Consider the following 19522-nt stretch of genomic DNA (forward strand, 5'->3'; position numbering starts at 1 on the left):
AGGTCCATTTGCTTGAAATATTTTTTTTATATCCCTTTACTTTCAGTCTATGTAAATCTTTTGTTTTGAGGTGTGTTTCTTGTAGACAGCAAATATGTGGGTCCTGTTTTCTTATCCATCCCGTTACCCTATGTCTTTTAATTGGAGCATTTAATCCATTTACATTTAAGGTTATTATTGACATGTATTTATTCATTTCCCTTTTGTATGTCTGTTCCTCTACTCTTTTTTTGTTTTTTCTCTTCCTTTTTCTTAGAATATTCCCTTTAGCATCTCTTGCAATGCTGGTTTTGTGGAGATGTATTCTTTTAGCCTTCCTTTGTCTCAGAAACTCCTTATTTCACCTTCTATTTTGAATGAGAGCCTTGCTGGGTAGAGTAGGTTGGTTGTAGGCCTTTGTTTTTCATTGCTTGAAATATTTTTGACCATTCCCTTCTGGCTTGTAATGTTTCTGTTGAGAAATCGGTCGATAGCCTTATTGGAGTTCCCTTGTAAGTTATTTGCTGTTTTTCTCTTGTTGGTTTTAGGATTCTTTGTCTTGGAATGTTGCCATTTTCACTATGATGTGCCTTGGAGTGAGTTTTTGGGGGTTCCTCTTTATTGGAACTCTCAGTGCTTCTTGGACTTGCAGAACTTTTTCTCTCATCAGGTTCGGAAAATTTTCTGTCACTATTTCTCCTATCAGTTTTTCAATTCCATGCTCCTTTTCTTCTCCCTCTCTGATTCTGATGATCCTGGTATTATTTTTTCAATTGCTATCCTGTAATTCCCTTATATCTTGTTCATATTTTTTCAATCTTTTTTTCATTTTGCTGTATCATTTGAGAATTATTACCTACATTATCCTCTAACTCACTAATCCGATCCTCTGCTTCGTTTAGGCTGCTTTTGACTGATTCTACTGTGTTTTTTAGGTCAGAGATTGCATTCTTCATTTCCTCCTGGTTCTTGTTGATAGTTTCTATGTCTTTTTTTATGCTGGTGTAGTTCTCTGCAAGTTTCCTGTAATTTTCTTGGAGCTGTTGGTAACTTCCTTGGAGGTTGTCATAGTTGTTTTTGAGGTTTTCGAGCATATTGAGCTTCTTCAGCACCATAGTTTTGAATTCCATGTCTGACATTTAGGCTATGTCTATTCCGCCTACCTCTCTTTCTGGGGATTCCTCTTTTCTTTTCATTGAGAGGTTGTTTCTGCATCTTACCATGTTGGATTCTTCTTGTTTGTTTTTGTTATTTGGATTTGTCTGCTTTGCCTTCCCACCTTTGTGGTATGAGATTTTTTATGGTAGATCTGGGGGTTTCAGTGGTGCAGTCTCTTTGATCTCCTGAGCCTGATGTTCTTGGGGTACCTTTTATATCGTTTGTTTATGCTGTCTGGTTATATTTCATATTTTTTTGTTAGGATATTCCTTCTGTCTTGTTGATTGAGAGTCACTCTATCCACTTTATCTCGAATTCTTTTGTGGAGATGTCCGTTTTAGCCTTTGTGTTTCGCCTTCTTTTTCTGCGTCCACAGATGGTCTAGTGTGGTGGTTCAGAGGCTCTTGTTTCTTGCAGCAATGTGCACCCGCCGTTGCCGCAATGGTGCGCACCCACGGTTATCGGCAAGGCACGCTCCCTTGCTGCCTGCCGGAGCCAGTTGAGGTGTCCCTGCGTGCGTCCCTGCACGCGTGGGGGGCCCGAGAGCTTGCCCCGGGATTGGCGCCTATTGTCCCCGGGCTGAGGTGTTTTCGTGCTCTTGCGCCGCCCGTGCCCTTAGTCCCGTTGAGCCGAGCTCCAGGAGTTGGTCTCTGGCCTCTTTGGGCGGGGCTGTGGACACTTGTGCTCAGTGGAAGTGAGTGTCTGTGAGTCGCTGCCAACAGCTGTTCCAGCGCCGCAGCCGACTGCCTTCCCTCACCCGTCTGGGCTGGCATGAACAGAGCCTGAGCTAGTGGTCTGCTTTCTGGCCTGGGGCCCAGCGCCCACAGGAGCTGTCTAGGGGTGTCTGCGCACGGTCCTCTGCGTGTTCAGTGGGCCCTCCCTGTGCCCATTGGGGCACTCATCTCATGTCCCTTGGGGAGTGTCCGAAGGATGCCTGGACTCACTGCGCCGCGCACCTGGGTCAGTGAGTGAGAGCACTTCCCTATGCGGGCCCCTGGGACCTGAGGGTAGGGTTGGGGAGTGGATGAGCGTGCCACTGCGCCTGCGCTCCTCAAGAATGGCCTACCACCCCCAAACTTTCCTCCCCTCTCCACCGTCCACAAGAGAAAAATATAAAGGAGAATTATGTTCTCACTTGCCCGGCAGCACGCTGTCTCCTGTCCTTCAGCACCAATGCCACTTGGTCGAGTCCCGTGTCTGCCAGCGGGCAGAGATCCACTCTCCTCCCAACTCCTCTCCGGGGCAGCTTGTGGTCGCCAAAAAGCCTTTGTGTACTTCCAGCCGCAGCTCGGGCAGCCGCCCCAGTCAGGAATCCCGTTTCATCCCCTTTTCCTCCGCTATCCTCACTAAACAGGTTGTTCCCAGATGGATTTTCTCTAATCCAGCAGTGCCTTGGCTCGACTCCTGCCAGTGTCCAGCTGCTCACTGAGATGTTCTGTCTGCAATTAGCCCAAACTGCAGACAGGACTCTGGAGCCTGAAACCGCAGCCTCTCCTCATTCCTCTGCCATCTTCCACTGCAGTGAGTTTGTCTTATCTGGCCTTTATTATGTTGAGGTATATGCCCTCTAATCCCTCTTTGCTGAGAGTTTTTATCACAATGGGTGCTGGATTTTATCAAATGCTTTTTCTGCATCTATTGATATGATAATGTGGTTTTTATCCTTCATTTTGTTTATGTGGTGAATCACATTTATTGATTTGTGAATGTTGTTCCAACTTTGAAATCCCAGAATAAATTCCATTTGATCATGGTGTGTGATCCTTTTGATGATTACTTTATTCAGTTTGCAAATATTTTGTTGTGGATTATAGCATCTATGTTCATCAGAGATACCTGTTATTTTCTTTTTTTGTAAGGTCTTTATCTGGGTTTCAAATTATAATGCCGGCCTCATAAAATCAGCTTGGGAGCCTTCCCTCCTCTTGAATTTTTTGAAATATTTTGACAAAGTGGTGTTAATTCTTCTTGGAATGTTCGGTAAAACTAATATGTGAAGCCCTCCTGTCCAGGGATTTTGTTTGTTGGAAGTTTTTTGATTACTACTCCAATTTCACTATGTTTCCAGGAATTTATCCATTTTTTCGAGGTTGTCCAGTTCATTGGCTTATACTTGTTCATAATATTTTCTTACAATCCTTTGCATTTCTTTGGTGTCAATTGTTAAGTCACCTCTTTCATTTCTGATTTATTTATTTAGATCCTCTCTTTTTTTAAATGAGTCTAGTGAAAGGTTTATCAAACTTATTTATCTTTTCCAAGAACCAGCTCTTGGATTCATTGATCTTTTGTATCTTTCTTTTAGACTCTATTTCATCTATTTCTGCTCTGATGTTTATTATTTCCTTCTTTCTACTCACTTTGGGCTCGGTTTATTTTTCTTTTTCAAGTTCCTTTAAGTGTAAAGTTAGATTGTTCATTTGAGCTTTTTCCTATTTTTCTTCTTCCTCTTCTTCTTCTTCTTCTTCTTCTTCTTTTTTTTTTAGGTAGGTCTGTAATGCTGTGAGTTTCCCTCTTAGGATTGTTTTCCCTGCGTCCCACATATTTTGGGTTGTTGTGTTCTCATTTTTATTTGTTTCAAGTTCTGTCTTATTTTCTTCTTTGATCTCATTGTCAACCCATTCATTGTTTAATAACATTCTTTAGCTTCCAAGTCTTTGTGTATTTTCATATTTCTTCTTGTGATTGATTTCTAGATTCATAACATTGTGGTCAGAGAAGATGCTTGATGTGGTTTTGATATTGTTAAATTTATTAAAACTTGTTTTTTGTGGTCTATCCTAGAAAATATTCCAGGAGCTCTTAAAAATGTGTATAATCTGCTGCTTTTGGGAAAAAATTGTCTTAAAATATCAATTAAGTCCTTTTGATCTAGGTTGTTGTTTAAGGCCACTTTTTTATTTTCAGCCTAGAAGATCTATCTTTTGAAGTCATTGGTGTGTTAAAATCCCCTACTATGACTGTATTTCTTCAGATCTCTCCCTTAATGCTCATTATGATTTAATTAACATATTTAGGTGCCTCTATGTTGGATGCATAATTGTTTACTATGATTATACCCTCTTATTGGATTTTTTCCTTTATGATTAGGTAGTATCGTTCTTTGTCTTTTCCTATAGGCTTGCTTTTAAAGTCTAGTTTGTTGGATAAGTATTAGTACCCAAACTTTTTTTTCTTTCCATTTGCATGAGTTATGTTTTATATCCATTTATTTTAGCCTATATGTATCTCTCAATCTGAGGTGGGCCTCTTGGAGGCAGCATATATATGGGTCTTGTTTTATTATCCATTCATCGTCCCTATGTCTTTTGGTTGGAGCAATTAAGCCATTTACATTTAAGGTGATAATTGATAGATATGTATGTAGTGCCATTTTATACTTAGATTGTCTTCCTCTTTATTTTTTATTTTTTTCTTATTCTTCATTTTAAAGCAAGCCCTTTAAAATTTGTTCCAGTACTGGTTTGGTATTAACAAGCTCCTTTAGCTTTTTCTTATTAGGGAAGCTCTTTATTTCTCCTTCAAATTTAAATGATAGCCTTGCTGGATAAAATAGCCGTGTTTGTAAGTCCTTTCCTTTCATCATCTTGAATATTTCACATCAGTCCCTTCTGGCCTAAAATGTATCTGTTGAGATATCAGATGACAGTCGAATGTGAGCTCCCTAGTAGGTAACTAACTGTTTTTCTTGTGTAGCTTTGAGGATTCTCTCCTTGTCTTGAAGGTTTACCATTTTAATTAGATGTGTGTTAGTGTAGGCCTCTTTGGGACCATGTTGGTTGCAACTCTGTGTGCTTCTGGGATGTATGTGTTTTTCCTTCACCAGATTAGGGAATTTGGGGGTCATTATTTCTTTAAATAGTTTTTCAGTCCCTTGCTCACTCTCTTCTCCTTCTGGTATTCCCATTATGCAGATGTTGTTATGCTTCATGTTTTCCCAAAGGTTTCTTAAGCTCTCCTCATTTTTTAAAATTATTTTTTCTTTTTGCTGCTGTGCTTGGATGTTTTTTTCTACCTGTCTTCCAAATCACTGATTTGAGTCTCTGCTTCATCTAACCTACTGTTTATTTCTTCCAATGTGTTATTTATTTCAGATATTGAATTCTTTATTTCTGACTGGCCCATTTTTATTGTTTCTATGTCTTTTTTCATGATGTTGATTATCCTTATAATCATTACTCTTAACTCTATACTTGATACATTGCTTGCACCTATTTCATTTAGCTCTTTTCTGGAGTCTTCCCTTGTCTTTTCATTTTGGGCCTATTTCTTTGTCTTCCCATTTTTTAGATGCTTCTTTATTTTTTTCTACACATTAGTTAGATCTAGAAAGACTCTGCTGTAGCCTTCTTTCAGATGCAGCTGTGACTGGCCATTGGCATCCTATTTGGAGCTATCAACAATCCACAGATTGTGGTTCCCTCTGCTAGGCCTGGGTGTGTGCAGAAATAATCAGGCTGTGCACCCAGTCCAGCTTTTACCAGCACCAGGCCCAGAGAAGGGTCAGCTGAAGGTCAGAGCTCCCAGAGACCTGCCTTTGCTATTAGGCTTTATCACAGAGATTGCCTCCAGCTATACTCAGCAATCTATCTAAGCTCCACATGGTGTGAGGAGAGGGATTCCTGTGGGCAGGGCTGTTGCTTCTCCTCAGGCTCATGCCTCTTAGAAGGGAATGCTCTACCTGAGAAAGATGGCTTCTGCATTACAGGGAATGATTCAATACAGGAATCCTGGTGGTTGTTCTTTCAGTTCTCTCCCCAGAGCCACCAACCCCAGACTCTCCTTCACATGTCTCCAGTCCATTCCACCCTCCCTCTGCCAGAGCTCACGGTAAGCGGCTGCAAATGAAATTTTGTGCATTGGCCCTTTAAGAGGCTCTTGGCATCTTAACCTGTCTCTTCCAAGTTGACAGAAACCTTGCAGCTTTTCACAGTTGGATATTATTTGGGCTCCTTTCCTAGTTCTAGTGCTCTTGACTGGGGAATCCAGGTTGGAGTTTAGAATCCACACTTCTTAGGGGGAACACCCCAGCTGCTGAAATGTGCCTCCAGAAATTCAGCTGCTACTGAGGAAGCCTAATCAGCCCTCTTGCAGCTCTACACTCCCTACTAGTCATGCTGTGGTAAAGTGTCTTCTTCCACTTATCCTTGGTTATAAGGTTACTCTTTAGCTAGTGTTCAGTTGGTTATTTAGGATGATTTTTCTTTAATTTTGTAATTCCAGTTTTGTCTTGGGAGGAACTTAGTGTAATTTCCATCTACCCTGCTACCATCGTGGGTTCTAAATCAATCATTGCTTTTTAAAATGAAATTCTAAACAAGGTCCATATGTTGCATCTATCTTCTTGTCTCTTAAAAGCCTTTTATTTATAACTACCTCCTCTTTTTCTCCCATGTCATTTATTAGTTTAAAATATAGCATTTCCCATACTGTAGAATAAGTCACAATGTAAGTTTGCCTTATTCCACCCTAATAAATACATAATAATCCCTAGACTATCTTAAATACAAATTTCTCTTCTTGAACAGATTATATTTATTTTACCTTTTCATGAAATTATTGGGATGACACTTGTTATAACAAAATATACTGGTTTCAGGTGCACAATTTCAAAACACATCATCTGTATACTGTATTGTGCTCATCATACCAAGTCAAATCTCCATCTATCACAAAGTATTCCCCCATGCTTTGCTCAACCTCCCCCTAACTCCCCTCCCCCAGCAATCACCACACTGTTGTTCATTTTCAGGAGTACTTTAAAAAAATTTTTTTGCTCAATCCCTCTACCCCTCATTCTCAGCCCCACCCCTGCCTACTCTCTATGAGTCTGTCTCTTGTTTGCTTACTAGTTTATTTCCTTCAGTAGATCCCACATTTGAATGAAATCATATGGTACATTTCTTTCTCTGACTGAATTATTTAGTATGATGTTTTCCAGGTCCATCTATGCTGTCGCAAAGGGTAAAATTTCCTTCTTTTTTACAACCAAGTAGTATTCCGCTGTGTAAATGTACTACAGCTTTATTATCCATTCATCTACTGATAGACATATTGGCTTCTTCTACAGCTTGGCTATTATAAATAATACTGCAATAAACATAAAGGTGCATATATTCTTTCAAATCCGTGTTTTGAATTGCATTGGATAAAATGCCAGAAGTGAAATCACTGGGTCATAAAGCAGTTCCATTTTTAATTTTTTGAGGTAAAACCATAGTGCTTTCCACAGTGGCTGCACCAATCTGCACTCCCACCAACTGTACATGAGTTTCCCTTTTCTCCACATCATCCCCGACACTTGCTGTTTGATTTATTGATAATAGCCATTCTGGCAAATGTGAGGTGATATCTCATTGTGTTTTTAATTCACATTTTGCGATGATTAGTGACGTTGAACATCTTTTCATATGTCTATTGGCCATCTGTATGTCCTCTTTGGAGAAGTCCCTATTCAGGTCCTCTGCCCATATTTAATTGTATTATTATTTTTTTAAATTTTGGTAATGTATTTTATAAGTTCTTTATACATTTTTGATACTAAACCTTTATCAGATGTATCACCAAATATGTTTTCCTGTTTAGTGGTATGTCTTTTCATTTTGTTGGTGGTTTCAATTTGCTGAGCAAAAGTTCGTTTCTTTTTAGTTTTGTATAGTAACATTTATTTGTTTTTTCTTTCGTTGCACTTGCCCGAAGTGATATATTATAAAAACATATTGCTATGAGAAATGTCTGAGATTTTACTGCCTGTGTTTTCTTCTATAATTTTTATGGTTTTTGACCCTAACATTTAAGTCTTTAGTTTATTTTTGTGTATGGTGTAAGAAGGTGGTCTACTTTTTTTTTTTTTCAAGATCTAACATTCCCAACACAATTTATTGAATAGACCATTTTTTTTTTTTGGCTCTTTTTTCAAATATTAATTGACTATAAAGGTGTGGGTTTATTTCTGAGCTCTCTGTTCTGTTGTATTTATCTATAAGTCTGTTTTTAAAATATTTTATTTATTTAATTTTAGGGAGAGGAAAAGAGGGGGAAAAGGAAAAGGAAAGCATCAATGTGAGAAAGGAACATTGGTCAGTTGCCTTGCATATGTACCCCAATCAGGGATGAAACGTGCAACTCAGGCATGTGCCCTGGCCAGGAATTAAACCAGCAATCTTTTGCTTTGTGGAGCAATACCCAACGGACTTAGCCATACTTGTCAGGGCAGAAATCTCTCTCCTGTTCCTGATCTTAAGGGAAACACCTGAAGGTTTGTTTTTATTTTTTCCTATTAAGCGTAATGTTGGCTGTGAGTCTGTGATATGTGTTTTTTATTATGTTGAGGTATGTTCCCTCCATTTCAATTTTGCTGCAAGTTTTTATCATAAATGGGTGCTAGATTTTATTAAAATTTTTTTCTGCTTCTATTGATTTATTTTGTGGTTTTTATATTATCTTTCATTTGGTTTATGTGGTGTATATATCATACTTATTGATTTGCAGATATTGTACCAATCTTGCATCCCAAGAGTAAATTCAACTTGATTGTGGTGTACAATCTTTTTAATGTGTTGCTGGGTTCAGTTTGCTCAACTTGATCATGATGCATGATCTTTTTAAAGTGCTGCTGGATCCAGTTTGCTAGTATTTTGTTGAGGATTTTAGCATCGATGTTCATCAGAGGCATATAATTTTTTTAATGCCTTTATCTGGTTTTGGTATTAAGATAATGCTGGCCTCATAACATGGCCTTTGACATCTGCCCTGCTTTTGAATTTTTCACTCTTGTTTGAGAAGTACCTTGTGTGGGTTATATGGGCCCCCCTGTTGTAATTGAGTCTTGGTTTCTATTGACCCATTCACACATGGGATTGACTGTCAGGCTGGCTGACTATGAGACTCAAAGCCAGCCATGGCATGCGAGCTGCTGTGGAGGTGCTGACAACATGAAGTGTAATTCCCCTCAGCAGGGTTTAGTGTCTGCTGAAATCTCCCTTTGGAGATGCTACTTTTAAAGCTTATTGGGTTTTGCTTTTTTGTTGTCTGAATCTGGGCACAGAGAATGTTGGTTCTGGGCCTCTTAAGAGGGACCCCAGTGTAGGCCAATGTCAGACACTGCCTGTGACAGGCCTTGATCGACCTATTGGAGCTATCAGTGATCCACAGTTTGTGGCTTCCTCCCATGGGCTTGGGTGCATGCAGGAAGGACTAGGCTGTGCACCAAGGCTGGCTTTTATTAGCAAAGAATGCTTATTAAGAGCTGTTGTCAGCAGATGGAAAAATAATGAGGCCATTTCTGTATGAATCTATAGAAAAGAATGAGGCCCAGAAGTGAAGTACAAAGTGGGTGGATTGAAGCTCCAGTTTCTTTGATTTGATTAAGAACAAGAGTGGCTTGTTCTCAACTTCTTCATTGTGGGATGGGTGTCATATAACGAGGGGATTCAAACGGTAGATGGAGGTTTGTTTGAGTAGGTGACTATAAAATATCTTTCATCCATGAAATTTGATAAATCTTTCATCAGTTTCTAAAGGGAGATTACTATTATTATAATGACTATATTACATGCATCCCTGGCTGGTTTGGCTCAGTGGATTGAGCGTCGGCCTCCGAGCTAAGTGTCGCTGGTTCAATCTTCCAGTCAGGGCACATCAGAGAAGGAAAACTCTGACTCCAAAAAACCTCCGCTGCCTTGTGGCATACCTCTTCAGGGGAAAGGCTAAGGGAGTAAACCCCGACAGAAAATCCGGAGCCAGAGTCCCTAAGGCGGTTTGATGTTGCAGTCAACACCAGCAACTCCTGCGGCGCACCTGAAGCCAAGCTGTATTGACTCCGTCTTTCCCTTGGATCCTTCAGCTGCGAAGAGAGGGGAGGTCTGCTGCATGGGCAACAGCAGACCCTCCATATCACCCTGCCCAGGCTCTGTAGCTTCAGCTTCACTGGAGAGGACACTCCAGCGTCATCGCAAGATGTCGATTCAACACGGGAGGAGACAGATACCGTGTCACTCCCGAGTCGGACTGCACAACCATTCTCAGCGGTGCAGATAGACTCTTAAGAAGCTACACCATCGTCTCTCGAGACGGACGGCTGCCGATACGAATATTACATGCATATTGCTATTTTATGTGAATTCATACATTTTCCTCAAAACAACTCCCAGATAAGGTATGTTGGGTTTGGTACCTAGCCCAAGTTAGTAACTTCATAAGATAATTAATTTTTTTTTCAAGGACAGTCACTACTAAAGGTATGGATTAATGCTGTAAATCTCATGCTACACAAGCACTTTTTAAGGATACAAATGGATATTAGGATAAACAGAATAAAATTAATTTGCTTTAGTAAAAATATGAAGCATTGATATTTAAACTATTCATCTATTGTGTTATTACTAACCTTAATATAAATTCCATTTGAGCATTATGAAGCTATAATAAAACAGATAAGTATTTCTATTTTGAGGTCCTGATCCATGGGCTGGTGTATATTTCATCACAGAAAGCTGGTTAAAAATGCAGAATCTCAGGCCTCATCTCAGACCTGATGAATGTGAATCTCCATTTAACAAAACCCCAAGATGTTTCATGTGAAATGAAGTTTTAGAAGCACTGGGTTGTTATACACTCTTAAAAAAACATAGAAATATCCTTTGTTAAAATAGTAACTTTGAAGCTACCTTTAGTTAAACAAAACTGACAGTTGAAGTATGAAAATACACACAACACTAATGATTTCCTAACCTTTGAAAAGAAATATACTTTCTGTGCAACCCAGTTGTCATATGAACTTAATCAGAAAAGGATTTAGGACCACCTGGTGCTGAAAAGCTAGTTATAAATAGTTATATATCTAATATTTTTTATTTTTAATGTGTTTTATTGATTATACTGTTACAGTTGTCTCAATTTTCCTTTCCTCTGCTCCCCTCCACCTGGTGACCCCCCTCCCTCCCGTTGTCCCCTCCTTTTAGTCCATGTCCATTGGTTGTGCATATAGTTCTTCTCAGCCTCTTCCTGTCTACTGCATTCCCTCCTACTATGTTTCTTAATTCCTGTACCATCTCCCTCCCTTACCCCCTTACCCCTCCCTGCTGACCTCCCCCCAGTATGTTCCCCATACCTATAGTTCTTTTTCCACTCTCATTGCCTATTTAGTTTGCCTTTGTTTCAATTCCCTAGCTTCTGTTATTGGTTCTTGTACTGCAGTTTTCACTTTAGTGTTCATTGTTTTGATCCTCCTTTTTCTAAACCAGTCCCTTTAACATCTCTTATAATAGTGGTTTGGATCTAATGAACTCTTTCAGTTTTATTTTGTCCTGGAAGTACTTTCTCTGCCCTTCTATTCTGAATGACAGTTTTGCTGGATAGAGTATTCATGGTTGTAGGTTTATGCTTTTGATTACTTTGAATATTTCTTGCCAGTTCCTTCTTGCTTGCAGGATCTCCCTTGAGAAATCAGCCGATAGTCTAATTGGGACCCCTTTGTACATGATTCTTTTCTTCTCTCTTGCTGCTTTTAATATTCTCTCTTTATCTTTAATTTTTGACATTTTGATGATAATGCATCTTGGAGTGGTTGTCCCTGGATCCAGTTTTTCTGGAACTCTCTGTGCTTCCTGGACCTGTAAGTCTATTTCCTTCCCCAAGTTTGGGAAGTTCTTCTTTATTATATTTTCACTTAATTTTTCAATTTCTAGTTTTTCTTCTTCGCCCTCTGGCAATCCTATTATTCTTATATTCGGTCTCTTATAGCTGTCCCAGAGGTTTCTGACCCTCTCCTCATTTTCCTTGCTTCCTGTTTCCTCTCTCCACACTGGATGACTGTTTGTTCCTTCTCTATGTTCCGGTTTGTTGATTTGAACTCTGGATTTTATTTCCTCACCATCCGTCTTGTTATGTGGTTTTGTTCTTTTCAGTATGAGTATTTTTCAATCCTTTCTTGTCTTTTTTCAAATCTTTTGTTAATTCTGTAAGCCACCTGATAACAATGGCCCTGAACTGAGCCTCTGACAGGTTTCTTATTTGTTCATCTGTCAGATTCTTCATCTGTTGCCTGGTGAACTGCGCCACCAGGATTTCTATAGTTGTCTGCCTCATTTTGACAGGTGCATTTTGCTTTCTTGGGCCGGCTATAGGGGGCAGTGCCTGTGTACTCATCACTACCCAGTGACCAGTGGCGATCCGCAACCTATTTCATGGTGCTGTGGCGCTTTGTGGTCACTACCCAGCAACCGACAGTGGTCCAGCAACCTTTTTTGCCATGCTGTGGCACTTTGTCGTCACTGCCCAGCGACTGGTGGTGATCCGCAACCTATTTCGAGGCACTGTGGCGCTTTGTGTGGGGGCAGGGGTCCAAGATGGATTTCTGCCATTATTCGCCACTGGGAGACTCAGGTCCATCCTCCCGCCCTCTGGGCCTCACCGTCCGAGGTGATGCGGTGGCTGCTTTCCCCAGCATTGGGGTTGGGAGCTGCTGGGGCTCGACTGCAGCCAGGACTGCTCTTGGTGCCGCTGTCCCTGGTGCCACCAGAAACAGCACCGCCCACCTTCACTCCTCTTACCTGCCCGACGAGCGCCCCTGGTTTATAACTTCATATGTTGGGCTTCTGTGTAGTTTTATTTTCTGGAATTTCTAGTTATCTTTTGTTTTGAGGTAGTTGCATTCCTCTCTAGTTGTAGAGGGAGACCGAGCGTGTCCGTCTAAGCCTCCATCTTGCCTGTAAGTCGACATTATTTTTTAATATATATCTAATATTTAAATGAGGAAGCTTTAAGTATCCAGTACACAGATGAATTTACATAGGTATTTAGTTCTCAAGATTGAAGGTTATATAATCTTAACATTTTATTCTTACATAATTTCTTGTATATTTTATAAGTGTATAGTCCCAAAAGAACCTGTCACTAGCAAACAATACTTGTTAAAGCATAATTTTAGGCAAAATAAAGGATGATATAATACTTCCGAGAAAAAGAAACCAAGTTCTTCTAAACTTGTAGAGAATGTTTGCTATGGCTGAAGAAAAGGAGGCTGGGTTTCAGCATGTTAAAACACATAATAAATAATCAGCTCTTTCATTTATTCATTCTATAAGCATTATTATCTGCCTATAGTGGACTAGGCGCAGTGCTAAAAGCTGGGAATTTCTTAACAAATGAGATTTCCCCTGACAAGGGAATTCCTGATCTAGTGAAGAGATAGACAAGGAATAGGCCATATTGATGGAGAATAAATGTGATAATAGGGGAAGTATTTTTGAGAATAACTTGTCCAGACTATGGAGACACCCATCCTGGAGAAAATTAAATCTAACATAAAGCATAATGAATGAATAATCATGAACCCAGTGAGAGTCAGGGTAGACAACAGATGTTTTTAGGCAAAGGAAAAAACATGCCCAGCCCTGGCTGGAGTGGCTCAAGGGACTGAGTGCTGGTCTCTGAACCAAAAGGTCACCAGTTCAATTCTCAGTCAGGGCATGTGCCTGGGTTGCAGGCCAGGTCCCCAGTTGGGAGTTGCAAGAGGCAACCACACATTGACATTTCCCTCCCTCACTTTCTCCCTCTCACCCCCTCTCTCTAAAAATAAATAAATCTTATTAAAAAAAAATGCACAGAGTTGAGAGTGACACTGGGCATGGCACACTAAAAGAACAACAGTTTCTTTTTCCAATTAATATAATGGTGTTTATTTACTTTTTTTGAGTATTCTAGACAGATTTTGTACGTAAAACATGCCTATGATATGATGCATATAAATCATATAATTGCATATTCACACATAAAAAGTCTGTTTTCATTCATATCACTACACATTTTACACCAATTTCAATGATCTTATACCATCCTGAGTAAATATTTTGTGAGGGGAAAGCTAGGCACAAAGAGGCCAAATTTTCTAAACTTTACAATGTTGATACTTTATGATCTTTACCTTTTTTCTCACATGATCTCTGATATAAACCCAAAATTGGCCTTCAGTAATGTGTTCTTTAGTTTGATTATAGCAAATGCAGGCCATGCTTGGACATCTGTCCTAATAATTAGCCCTGATATTTTTCAAAGGAACTTAATCTGGCCCTCTTTGCTGTCAAGTTCACACTTTCTAGTCTAGTCACACATGCTCACTTTTATTTCACTGTGCCTTAAATGGGCTTCTTTAGAACCCATTGACACTGTCTACATTGGAGAGCTTTCTGTGAAAACCTGTGATACTTGGCAGAGGCCAAAGTGATTTTCTTTGTCTGAGTTTTGGAAACCCAGCTGACAAATGACACTTAAAGTTGGATTATGCCAAACATAAGAGACCATGGCAGGACTTTTCTTGGAGATACAGTGTATATTTTTATATTAATAATGAAAGAATTTTGACAAATATTAAACATGTGACTCCTATTATTCTAAAATTTCACACTCTTATTATTGTGACATTCCTGGGAAAAATATAGCCAGGAAAAAATGGCTGTACAGAACTAAACATATACATTGTAAAAATAGAAAAAGAACATTACAGATGAAGAAAGTGAAAGGTAAGCAGTTTCATGTCAGAGAGGAGATGACATAAGAAGTTTTAGAAAAAGAATAAAGGAAGGCCACAGTGATAGAAAGTGTTAGTGAAAAACTGTTTCTGGGGTTAGCAAGGAGATGGAGAAGGGGGAAATTGTCTAATTTATTTAACAAATGACATCAACTCTGTGAGAGTAGGTGTACTTCCAAGAGGAAATACTGCAGAAAACCAAGCATAGCCTGGAAGTGTCCCCAAGGCTTCACCTAAGGGAGGCTGCAGTTAGACTTTTGGTGCACAGGGTGCTAAGAAAGGAGCAAGCACAGAGGAAATCCTAAATCAGTAAAATAGGGGAAAAAATCATCTCTAGTAGAAACCCCACGGAAGCATCACACAACCAAAAGTGCAGGTGATTCTTTACAGAGAAGCCCTCCTCAGTCATTAGAAATTGGGTTGATGAATGCTGGCATGCTAATGGATGACCCATCCCAAACTACATAATGGTAACCTAAGACTTACAAATGAGTTTTAAAAAATAATACAAATTTATGAAACACCAGACTGTTTAGGATGGCACACAATTCCAGGTTATAGACCAAATATCATACCAAGTGACAGCTGTTCCCCCTACTCCAACTTCACCCCATTGAGTAACCTTTGCTCATACTGTTATAACAATTTAATAAAAAATAATTTTCTTTGTTTTAAAAATGCTGGCATTAGCCTTGTATTTAAAGCCTTTTATACAGAAAAATAGCACTTCTAATAGCTTGAACAAACTTGTCTGTTTTCTAAGTAGATAGCAAATCTAAGAAAAGTTTCATCTGTATTGCATCACTTCTTTCTTCTTTAACGAAATGAATATAGGAGTGTAATTTTTATGACTCCTCATGTCTGTTTTGAAGTTTACTTGTAATTCTTTTTTTTCATCCCACAAGAAGCCATAACTTTATTAATGATAGAAACAGTACAAATTTCAAACAAAGCTGCAGTAACTCTCTTGAAACACCAAAAAAAGAGTCCTTCTTTTTAGATGGTTACATTGTTAATTCCATAATAGCATTTACAATATCATTACTGTTGTTCTTCAGGGCTCGGACTGCCTTTGCTCTTGACACATTTGCTTGTGACATGACTAATTCTATGTCCTTAACTTCCACACCGGTTTCATCATCCTCTTCCTCTTCACTTTCCTCTTGTACAGTTGGAGTCTGTGTGTTTTCTTGAATGTTTGAGACAGCTTCACTTTGGACTTTGAATTTCTCAGCAGCTGCTAGCTGTGCTTGCTGAGATAAATCCTCGATCTTGGCTTCCCCCCAAACTATGTAGGTACCTGAAGCTGGGCTCTTGTAGACATCTGGTTTTGTGATGACAAAGAGGATATTCTTAGATTTCCGGATAGCGACCCTAGTAACCCCTGTAACCTGTCGAAGACCCAGTTTGGACATAGCCTTCCATGCCTTCTTTTCACTCCAGCTCTGTTTTGCTTTACTGACTGGTTCTTCATCAATTTCAGCTGCTGCTGCCAGCTGGGCTTATTGTGTGGTTGCCTGTGTGGAATCTTGTTCTTCAAGCTCTGGTACAGATTCATCACTGTCAAATTCTGTTCCAGACCCTGTCTCAGCCTGGGGCTGTGGCAACTCCTGCTCTGTAGCAGGGGCGGTTTCTGTGGCTTCACTGGGCATTTTGTAAAGGGAACGTGGAACCAAGATGGCGGCAGAAAAAGAGCGAGATCGTGACCCACGCCTGTTGCTACTTCTAATTCTTTGTAAGCATTCTGGCAATAAGTTTGATGGTCCCGTGGCAGCATTTATTACTGTGTCATTGAGAAGAAAAACATTCTAATTTATCCAGAAGTCCAAATTATTGGGGTAACGTGTGCCTGATTTCTTCAGATTTCTATGCTAATAACTCACATGTTAGAAGAAAAGTTTTCATCTTTGCCACTCTTTATTGAACTTTTACTTCCAACACTAAACAATGCAATTAATTAAATTTTAACAGCATCAAGATTGTTTCTGAAAGTTCATTTTCTCTTTTTACTGCTCACCCTTTCCATCTATGACTTTTAATAAATCAGTTCAAGATATTATACAGGATATTCTATATTCCAAATAATATGACTTATTAGGTATCTATTAATTATGATTATTAAGAAAAAATAGTTTACCTAGAACTATGCAAGACAGATTTTTTAAAAATGTCAGCTTTGCCTCCTAGAAAATGGAGTAGATGTACTTTTTCTTCTAATGCTTAATACAACTAAGAACTCTAGACTTACATTTTAAAAAGTAAAGAGAAAACACTGCAAGCTGGAAAGAAGAAAGCAGATCTGCTTAGAACCTGAGAATGACAAGAATACTGATAATGGAGAAGTTGGTCACCTGGGAATGCTTATGGATGTAGAGAAACTTAAAAAAAAACAACTCCAAGTAATATAATAAATATAACATTGCTCAAATAACCAACAGAAAGGTAGAAAAAGAATATTTTTTAAAAAGAGAAATCTAAAGTTAAATGACAGATTAAGCTTCAAAATATCAATACTAAGATTAAATGTAAATTTCTAAACATGACAATTAGAAGGCAAAGATTGACAGTGTGGATTAAAAATAATAATAAAGTTACAAAATTATAATCTGCCTACAAGAATGCAGACTCCAGAGCAAATAAAATTGCCAATGACAGAGAGGGATATTAAATAAGAGTCAAGACAACATAGCAATCCTAAATGAGTATATACCAAATAATGGAGCTCTAAAGTATGTAAAGCAGATACTGATAGAAATGACATATCCAAAATTATGTATGGGGAATAAAACACAGCTCTTCACCTATTAAGAAAACAAAAGGCAAAAGAAGAATTCATCACCAACATCTAACAAAAAAAAAAAACCTGATCAACATACATAAAATATTCCAACCAACATTTTTTGAAGCCCCTGTAGAACATATACCAAGATAGACCATATTTGTTACTTTTTAAAAAAATTACACAAAATTGAAAACAAAAACAAAATCACACAGAGTGTATATGAGAGTAATTTATAACAGGAAAAAAAAAACATAGGAAAATATCCAACACTTGGAAACTAACATGTATATCTAAATAATTCATACGGCAAACTGAATTAAAATAAAAACAAACAAGAAATTTGTAAGGCAGAGTTAAATAGGTACTAAGAAAAATGTAGAGTACTAAACAGTTACATTAAGAAAAGGACAGGTCTCAAATTTGTCATCTTAGTTCCCATTGTAAGCAATTAGAACAAGAAGAGCAAAATAAACTCCAAGCAAGCAAAAAGAAACAAAATTATAGAGCACAAAATAAAATTAAAAACAAAAACAAAAATAACTGACACAAACATTATTTGAAAAATAATAAAATGGGTATACCTCTGGCAAGACTGACAAAGAAAACAGAAAATAATATGTTCAAGTTGCTAACAGTAAGATGATGTAAGGGAAACTGCTACAGACACTATAGACATCAAAAGGATAAAAGGGACTATATGAATAATTCTAAACATATGAATATGACAAATGAGACAAATGGACAAATTCTTAGAAAGTTACATTACCAAAATTCAACTAAGATAAAATGGATAATTTCAATAACTTATAACTATTGAGGAAATTAAATTTATAATTAAAAACCTCTAAAAAATTCTCACAAGGATTTCTACCAAATATTCAAAGATTAACATAATTTTTATTCTGGAAAATACAGAATGCAACACTTCCCAACTCATTCTATAAAGCCAGTATTATTCTCATTATTAGATAAGAAAATACAAACTACCAATATTATACATAAATTTTTATTCACAGAAAATCTTAATAAAATATCGGTGAATAGGATCCATCAATATATAAAAATAATTTTGCACCACAACCAAATTTGGCTTATTCTAGGGGTACAAAAAGATTGCTCAACATTTGAAAATCAGTCAACATTTCACAGGCTAAAGAACTAAAATTAAATGATTAATTATATTACTGATGCAGGGAAAGTATTTGCTAAAATTCAATACTTATTTAGAAGAAAAGCTTTCGGTGAACTAGAAATGGGTGTATAACTCGCTCAACTTGAGAAAGAATACCTAAAAAGAAATATAACGAATATGATAAAACACTAACTGCTTTTCTCATAATATTGGGACCAAGACAAGGAAATTTACTCTAACCACTGCTATTTAACATATTACTAAAATTTATAGCCAGAGAAATAAAGCATCCAATGGAATGGCCCTTATTTGTGAGTAACATAATGGTCTATGTAGAAAATCCTCAGCAATCTACTCAAAAAGACCTAAAACTCATGAGTTTAGCAATGTCTCAAGATAAATGATAGACATACAAAAATCAATTGCATTTCTATATTAGTGGTGAACACATGAAAACAGAAATGTAAAACATAATACTATTTACTGTTGCTAGGAATATTTAGGTGCAAACCTAACAAAAGTTGTACAGGTGTTATGTGTTGAAACTACACAAGACTATTGAAAAAAAGATTTAAATACAGAAATGAAATGTTCCTTGATTGGAATATTCAACATAATAAAGATTTCAATTATCCTCTAATTTATATACAGGTATAACACAATTCTTACCAAGATTCTACCACTTTTTAAAGACTATACAAGCAAAATGATTCTAAAAAGTGCAAAAAAAGAAACAAAAATTGAACAAAATGAGAGAAACAACTCCCTCCAATTTCAAGGATTATTACATACTAATCAAGACTGTATGATGTTGGTGGAAGAATTAATATTTTAACTTTATTTATACATGTTTAATTGAAATAGGCTTAAATCAAAAAGAAGAAGAGAATCAGGATAAAGTGTCAATGCGATTTTGTTTGCAGGAAGGAGTCAGGAGATAGAA

At 37.9% G+C, this 19522-nt stretch overlaps 1 protein-coding gene and 1 pseudogene across 1 annotated transcript in view; both read right to left on the minus strand.

The window, feature by feature from the left end:
* Positions 1 to 19522, minus strand: part of SNTG1 (syntrophin gamma 1) — an 850024-nt gene that overhangs the window by 752167 nt on the left and 78335 nt on the right. The window lies entirely within an intron of this gene.
* On the minus strand, positions 15649 to 16317 carry LOC150004467 (nascent polypeptide-associated complex subunit alpha pseudogene; annotated as a pseudogene).

Source organism: Furipterus horrens, unplaced genomic scaffold (assembly GCF_987537825.1).
Source record: "Furipterus horrens unplaced genomic scaffold, mFurHor1.1.pri manual_scaffold_7, whole genome shotgun sequence".
In the NCBI taxonomy this organism is placed as follows: domain Eukaryota; kingdom Metazoa; phylum Chordata; class Mammalia; order Chiroptera; family Furipteridae; genus Furipterus; species Furipterus horrens.